Source organism: Gymnoscopelus braueri (assembly GCF_963280865.1).
Source record: "Gymnoscopelus braueri genome assembly, chromosome: 10".
NCBI lineage: Eukaryota > Metazoa > Chordata > Actinopteri > Myctophiformes > Myctophidae > Gymnoscopelus > Gymnoscopelus braueri.
In genome coordinates, this window is record NC_137611.1 from 31,657,033 (window position 1) to 31,666,118 (window position 9,086).

Here is a 9,086-nt window from a genome sequence, read left to right on the forward strand (position 1 = left end):
GTATTAGTGTATGTGTGCTTTAGTGTGGAATGGATGTGTTTGAGTTTATAAATGATGATGAGCCAAAGCACAGCAATCAGAATAGCCTCTTTTACAGTAATTGTTTTCAGCTAATGAAGGACATATATCACTTGGTGGATGTGGATGCAAAATGCCTTGTAGTATGACGAGTCGATTCAATATAATCTTTTTATGGGTGACTAGTACAGGAATAAATAAATCGTTGTTCCTTGCGGAATCCGTGCCGAGTTCTTCCCATCGAGTGGATCCTGCTCAAACCACATTATGAATTTATTTAACAGAAATGTAGGTAACATCTATAGTACAAATATATGGGGAACCTTCGTGGCATGGTTAATAATGTTCTGGCATTTGCAGACACTTGAAACTTGTTTGATGCGTAATCCAACAAAGTTAACTTTATTTGTCAAAGTTTTAAATGTGTTGTAAAGTGTGTATTGAAAACTTTCCAAAAACTGTCCCTGGAAAAAAGATTAATTTCCGGACATTGACTTGATTACTCAGGTAAGTTTGCTAGCATTTTAGTAACTTTGGAGTAAATAAAGCAATTCATGGTAAAGAAAACAGTCTGTGATATATGCCCGAAGCTGTGAGTAGACAATTAAATGTATTGACACAGGTGTTGTTCTTTATAGGTGGTTGCATGTGAAATGGTTTGACAGTCTTACCTGAGTGAGTGATAATGGACATTTCTATATTTAATGCCTTCTGAGACCATACAAACACTCTGGAATAATGGATGCACTCAATTAACTGGAAAACATCACATAGGAGTTGAGTCCACACAGAAACTACAGAAACAGCTTTCACATCAGCCCAGTGTAGAATGTCACAAGAAGTCATAAACATGACAAGTCAGACTGTTCATTGCCTTTCTGCCTTCCACGACCGCTAGCTGACCCTGGCTAAAACACAAATGCTTTACAGTGCATGTAGGAAAACCTAAGGCATCTGATTCTGCACAAAGACAGTAAGACAGGTTATTATGGGCATAATGTTTGCTTAGAGAAATTGGGGGCTTTCAGTTCCTGTGGTAATTACATCAGTTCCTGTGGGAATGACATTGTAGCCACAGTATAGCGTATGTAAACATTTAGAGTACTTTAATCTCCAGTTAATTAAATACTGTACATCAGTCATCAGTCACCTTCAGCATTGTGTTGTCTGCCAGTTCTGTGTTGTTGCATTCAGCTTGTAAATGCCAATACACCAACCCTGGGTACTTTTACATACATTGCTCAATGTACAGACACAACACACAACGAAAAAGAAAATGGCACAAACTTAAAAGATAAGCTAAATTATGTTGTACATTACATGTTAAATGTAATAATTACCACATTAGCCTAATCATTATTAATGGTTACATATATAAACATATTTTGCCATTTATTTGCGAACCTTATAGTCTGTATAAAGTACAATACAAAACTTACGGTTGTAGTTATACAGCACACAAGGGCAACATACGGCCTGGGGGGCGGACTCAATCTGTTGAACATTTCAATCCGGCCCTCGGAGTCCTCAAAGAAAAACTAAATGAAAACCCCCAAAATCTACATCGTAAAAGGCAGCATTGTGTTAATGGTTTTACCATTAACATACATGCATTCCATTTTCCATCTGTATCTACTCAAATGTTAAATGTTTATAATGTAACAATGAAACAGTCTGCCATGGATGGATATTTATAACATAATGCAATGGGTCCTATTTTGCGCGGCGCCTTATGTCTTATGACCAATCTTATTGGGCTTCTTTTTTTCTTTTTTTGTAAATAGTGAAAATACTGTAGCTGACCGATAGTGACCGTAGTGACCGTATTGTAAAGTAATCAAATTAATACAGTTTTAACATAATTCAGCACTATGTGTTTCAGGTTTCAATTAAAAAATCCAATGTGTGGCCCCTCACTCACTTTATCGAAGTCAGTATGGCCCACTGGAAAAAAATGCTGCCCACCCCTGCAATACAGTATGCCTTTCCCACCATTTGCAGTCTTTTCAGACTTTCCTACATAAATAAATATCAAACAATCAAATAATCCACCAAAGATTAGTTTGCCTATATGAAAAGTGCTACAAAAACAGGCATGATTTGACTAACTTGGTTCTATTAAAACTCTAAACTCTAATTGTGCATAGAAAAGCTCAGCACACTGCTCATTGACTTTAACACTCTAAACTTCCCCAGCTAATCCGTCTACCTTGTTTATATAATGCTGTTGCCTCAAACAAAGCATGATTAGGAAGTAATAGGTGTTTCATTGCAAAATATGAAACCAAACAGTGATGATCTATTAGAATTCATTTTCTCCCTCCAGACGCTCATTCAATAAGGCACAATGGCTAGTGCAAACAGTGATTATACGACTGCTGATTGGTTCATTTATACACTGTAATACAATAAAATAATTGCTTCATTTTCTTCTGGATTCTTAATAGGACTGGTTGTTAAAGACCCCTAAATATTCAGCACAACAATTGAATGGGGTTGGATATGTCCTCTTCGGTGGGGTGGAATTTGGCAATAATCACGTGGTGCCGCCAGTACGACACATCTTCAGTTGTGTTCCCTGACCTCATTGGGTGTTTCGGCCATTTTTCACAAGACACCCTCTGCAGAGGTCGGCCCACCACATGCCCACCTGGGTGTGTGGCACCAGGTGGTAATTTGACAGCCCATGATGCCTCCCTACGTTTCAGCCACAGCCAGTGACTGCTCCGTTCTGCTGCAGTGGCAAGTTCTTTGATTGCCATTGCCTTCCGTTGGGCCTGTCCTCTGATCCCTACTTCCTTCAGGAGCCTTGTGGTGGAACTGGCTACAAAGCCTCAGCAGCCCACCTCCACTGGCCACACCTCCACGTTCCAGCCCCTCCCCTCTGCTTCAGCTGTTAAGTTGGCATACCGCAGCCTCTTCCGTTCGAATGTAGGTTTCATATAGTTAAGTCCTTGAGGGCTTTTCCAGTACCTTGAGCCAAATGAGGGATTGTCTATTAACCTTTTTACATTATCAAAGGCTCTGTACATGGGGATTAAAACTTTAGAAATGCTCAATAAATCTGTCTGTATCTTGTAACGATATGTGTAACCTGCCTTATATATTTCTTAAATGTCTCATCATGTTCAGTCTGCTTGCCCTTTCTTAACAAAGAAAGTAACTTGCGAACAATATATCATCCCATAACCATTTTACTTTGGAAATACCTTTTTGACACATTGAAATGTGTTTTCCTGCAAAAGAAAATAAAAACCGTAAAGAACAAATGCTATTAGAACAGTGACATATTAAATGGACAAGTGTTTGATGAATAACACTTGCTCTATGTCAGTTGCCGCTGGTAGCCGGTGGCAGTGTTCTTTCTTTACCAATGTATTTAAGAGGCTCAGTCTACACTATCACCTCAGGTAATGAAACTATTGAAGCCATCACTTAAGCTGCTTTATATGTGTGTGTGTGTGTGTGTGTGTGTGTGTGTGTGTGTGTGTGTGTGTGTGTGTGTGTGTGTGTGTGTGTGTGTGTGTGTGTGTGTGTGTCTGTCTGTCTGTCTGTCTGTCTGTCTGTCTGTCTGTCTGTCTGTCTGTCTGTCTGTCTGTCTGTCTGTCTGTCTGTCTGTCTGTCTGTCTGTCTGTCTGTCTGTCTGTCTGTCTGTCTGTCTGTCTGTCTGTCTGTCTGTCTGTCTGTCTGTCTGTCTGTCTGTCTGTCTGTCTGTCTGTCTGTCTGTCTGTCTGTCTGTCTGTCTGTCTGTCTGTCTGTCTGTCTGTCTGTCTGTCTGTCTGTCTGTCTGTCTGTCTTTCTTTCTGGTCTCTTTAAGTTTTTGCCCCGACATCATTCACTACTTATGTTGGCGAAATCTGTCTACTGGCCAATAGTCTGATCACAGGTCTCTTCACCAGGATGCTCTGTATTAGTGGACTGAGAGTGGAGCTCTGTATTCAATTCATAGTCCAGTGTGTTTTTCAACAGCATGCAAACAAAGCATTTGAAGGAGGCATGTGTAGGCGTGAGGAAGAGGAGAGAGGGACTGAGGGAATAAGTGATGGAGAGAGGAGAGGTAGAGAACTGGATTTTAGCAGAGATGTAAGTGAGCGAAACGTTTTGTGTGTGTGTGTGTGTGTGTGTGTGTGTGTGAGAGAGAGAGAGAGAGAGAGAGAGAGAGAGAGAGAGAGAGAGAGAGAGCGAGAGAGAGAGAGAGAGTGTGTGTGTGTGTGTGTGTGTGTGTGTGTGTGTGTGTGTGTGTGTGTGTGTGTGTGTGTGTGTGTGTGTGTGTGTGTGTGTGTGTGTGTGTGTGTGTGTGTGTGTGTGTGTGTGTGTGTGTGTGTGTGTGTGTGTGTGTGTGTGCGCGCGCAACAGGTCCCAGTCTCATTATTCTGAAGGAGGTAAACTTCAAAGGAGATATGTCCCACAATATATTAGCCCCCACTCATCACACACACACACACACACACACACACACACACACACACACACACACACACACACACACACACACACACACACACACACACACACACACACACACACACAAATCTTTCTATTGACACACAGTCATTGCACATACAGTACACATGTTCCCTTTCTGTTATTCCCAGTCACACAGTCTCGTGCATAATGTTGTACACATCATGTATTCATAAATCTATTCTAAACATTTCTCTAATACAGCAATTCCCAATCTGTGGGACGGGGCCCACCGGTAGGCCGTGAGCATATTGCAAGTAGGTGTAGGTTTAAAAACGTAGTTCAAACGTACATGCTCGCCAAGGCACCTCCTTCATCCATGAGACTTTTTATTTTCTGGAAATGTTTTAAATATAAAGTTTGAGCAAAAATGCACGTGTTTTGGAGGTGCTGAGCATACAACTGTATCCGCACATGACACTTGGATTGTACTGTGAAAGTTTGTAAAAGTTTATAAACTGATTTATTTTATACAGGTATACAGTCGTTTTTCTGTTGTTAAACTTGGCTCCCTATTAACTTCAATCCATCAAGTATCTTCTCAGTTTTTAGATCTCCTGACAGAGGACTAAATTTCTACATATTTTCTCCTTATCCTGATTCCCTTCTGTCTCTCTGTCTCAACACAGTTAAGATATCCTAAAGAGAATGGATGGCCCCTGCTCCATTTAAAATATATGTAGATTTGTCTGATATTAAAATGCATTGATGTCTGAAATAAAAAAAGATTTTTCTGCAGTTCATTCAGCTGGTTTTTTTTTACAGTATGGCATTAGGAATAGACTGAGAGCTGTCAAATAGATATCAAGCTATGTAGAGAGACTCAGTAATTGTACAAGAGAGAGAGAGAGAGACAGAGAGAGAGCTTGAGAGCAGAGAGCGAGAGAGAGAGACAGAGAGAGACAGACAGACAGACAGAGATGCTGAAATATTTTGAAATACAACGCTTGCTTGCAGCAGCAGATAAGTGATCATTCATTTCAGCAGTTCTAAGCCAAAACCAAGCAATTACACTTCTTCCTTTTGCTTTCCTTGAAACATACTTACACTCCGTTCTGATGCAAAAATATGCAAACAAACCGATTTGGTGACAATCATTCCATTTGATGTTCTTGAGTAGTCATTATATGTCAAAGCTCTTCCGAAACCCATGGTTTTACTATGGTAATCCTTCCATTGCCACAGACACAAACACAGAAAATATTCAGTGGCCAATATGTGTACAGCTCAAAGTAGGAAGTTGAGACTCTGTTTCCAAGACTGGCTAGCAAAATATTCTCAAAAAATGTTCTGATTCAGCTTCAACTTTACCAGACAAATGTTTACGTGTATCTGTCTGTCCGTGTGTCTGTTTTTCAGAATCTCGCAAGCCACTGGACAGATCAGCGTCAAATTTCATATTCTACTATAAGTTTTATAGATTGGGAAATATTATAATACTTACATTTTCTACTGGAAGTCAATGGGGCTCTAATCAGGCTGAATCCTTGCCCAAATTTTGAGTCATACGTCATAGATCGATCATAAACAGCTGATGTCATAGATGACTGACGTGACGTCACACATTGCAGTCTCGCCAATCCACATGATTATTTTTTCTCATGAAATCACAGAGGGTTTTATTAATGGTCCATGGTTACCATTAATAAAACCTGATGTAGAGACATGTTTACATAATGTGCCACCGACATATCAAGCTCATTTTCTATGTGGCTGTAGTATTCGTTCTCCTACGTGTATTGCCGTGTATGATGTACCCTGGAGCCTACCCTGCAGACGTCCCTGGATAGGTGCTACACACCAGAATGCTGTGTGCAGTTTTAGCATCAACCAGAATGAGCACATTACAAACAAGCATCTGTATGGCGGGGTACAAAGGGTGAGTGAGAAACTAGCAGCAGAATGAGGCTGGCTGGTCACTCCTGCATGGACACCAGGAGCTCCCACATAGAAAACTGGTGCTGTGGGATCCAACACACAGGCAATTGATCATGAGGGTGTCCCACACTAACATAAGTGGACCTACTAAAGGAATATGCAGGGCAGAAAGTAAAGGCCACCTATGCAAAGAGGATCGAGATGACTGTAAACACTGTTGGAGGTCTCATCCGAGGGCAACTTTGAGAGAGGGTATATTACATAATAACCATTCACTACATATTTTACTTTGAGAAATGAGACCAATTACCTCAGTGTCTAATACGGGTAGGAAAGGTCAACACTGAAGAGTTTAAAGATGACAGAGGTTAAAATTCTATGACCCACACCCCTGAAACACATTTCATATATCCACATGCACTCGTTCCATTTCTAGTCCACGTTCTGTCACAGCACTCTAAACCAATGCCAGCTACAACCAACAAAGCAGTCATACATATTTAATTGTTACTCAGGATGACTAGCAGTGTTTAATTCATGGTGTTTTTTTATGTAATAGCTCATTGGAAGACAGGCAATTAGTTGGCCAATCAACACACTTACCTAATGAGGTCAGAGTGACAGTTAACCTTTGAAATGGCTGTATACTCACACATGGCCATGGGTGCATATCGAAAAAAGGAATGCTCGCACACCAACACAACAAAGGGAATGTAGATTGACTTTACCATTGTATATTAAATCCCTGCTGGATTGGAGAGGACATGCTCCAGTGATTGGCTCACGCTAAAGGTCCTCAGATACTGAACTGGGGAAAACAGCTTTTTGTTATAGTGCCCCAACCACCTGGAATGACCTACAGCTTAAGTTTAAAATCTGTCTCTGCAATTGCTTTTAAATTGCTTTTAAATTTGTGTTGTATCACATGATAGGGAAAGGTTGTTTTATTTGTCTTGTTTTTTATATGAATATTGATGTGAAAATGAAAATGAAATTGTACTGTGATGTATCTCGACGACACTGCAAATGAGGGCAACCTCAATGTCTTTCGAGAATAAATAAAGGTTTGAAATGAATGACATGAAATGAATGTCCAGACTCTAGACATTCCCTTTGTCCAGAGGTTTGGCAGAGGCAAAAATATTATCCTTTAATGATCCATAGTGACGAAATTAAAAAGTGCTACCAGAAAGAATGTAAAGGTGGGAACAAATACATGTTTCGTAAAAAATAATAATATCAGTCTTTACCATTAAGAGTAAGGACACACACCTGTGTACTATTTGTAGAGACAAGATCATTCATGTTACAGGGCTCAGAGAACACACAAATGCTGAAACTAATTACAAGTACTATAGTCTCCTTATTGTATTTGAGTAGCTTTTTCATGCACTGTACTTAAACTAAAATCAGTAATTCTGCTTTCACGTATACTGTAAAAAGTTTTTCGATGAAATATTGCACTCAACTACATTTGGAAAGGCAAGAATTACAGAATAGCCAGCAATCATGCTGTTATGGCCCAGTCAGGAGGGTATTGTATTTCCTGTAATTTGGCTTTGAGCCTATTTTCCCTCGTGGGGTCCATCTTTAAGAAAGCTTTCTTACAAAGAAATTAAAAAAAAGGTTTGTCTTTCTTTAGTTAATTATGTTTTTTCAGGCACTATGAAACCAGTAAAACTAAAAATCTACTGATTATTCTTACAGTACTTTTATCGTGGCAATTCTCCTTCATTATACAATAAATATCAAACAATAGCAGCTTGGACAGGCAAGAGAATGAAGCATGAAGCCAACTTCAAGCTTCAGAAATTCCTGATTTATAACTGAATAGAACAATGAAAGTACATAGCCTACTGTACAATTCTCCCAGAAATACAAAAATAAGACACAGTGGTGTGTGTTCTTCAGTCTGCTATTATAACAATAGCAGGTCAAGACCATAATCTTTCATTTAGAGACCCAGCAATTCCTGCATGAGCAAGCACATGGCAATAGCAGCAAGGAAAAACTCGCCTTTAACGGGGAAGAAACCTCAAACAGAACCTGGCTCTAGGTGGGCCATCTGCTTTGACTGGTTGGGTTGAGAGAGAGAAAGGGAGACAGACTGAGAGACACACAGAGATGTACAGGGAACAATAACAACAACTGTGTCAAGGGTCTACAGCCAGAGACCATGGGAACCCTCAATCAGTGAATGACATGACCAGACCTTCAAACAGCTCAGCAGCCAAGTAATCAGTCAGAAAGACAGACAGATAGACAAAGAGAGTGTGTTTAGAGGCATTACTGCAAACAGAGGTAAATGGAGTCCCGGTGTTGCAGTCAGATAATGTGTTTGGAAAAGCGTCTGGATGTCCAACTAGGCTTTTACACCACAAAATGAGGAAAATGATAGGTGTGGCTAGTGGGGTGAGATATGGTTAACAAAAGACAGAGAGAGGAAAGATGAAACCTATGGTAGAGTGAAACCAACTGTAGTTTAAATGCACAGAATCCCTGTGTGCGTGTGCAGTGTGTGTGTGTGTGTGTGTGTGTGTGTGTGTGTGTGTGTGTGTGTGTGTGCACGCGTGTGTGTGTATGTGTGTGTGCACGCGTGTGTATGTGTGTGTGTGTGTGTGTGTGTGTGTGTGTGTGTGTGTGTGTGTGTGTGTGTGTGTGTGTGTGTGTGCGTGTCCAAGTTTCTTCCGCATATCTCGAAAACTGTCCGACCGATCAAACTTGCC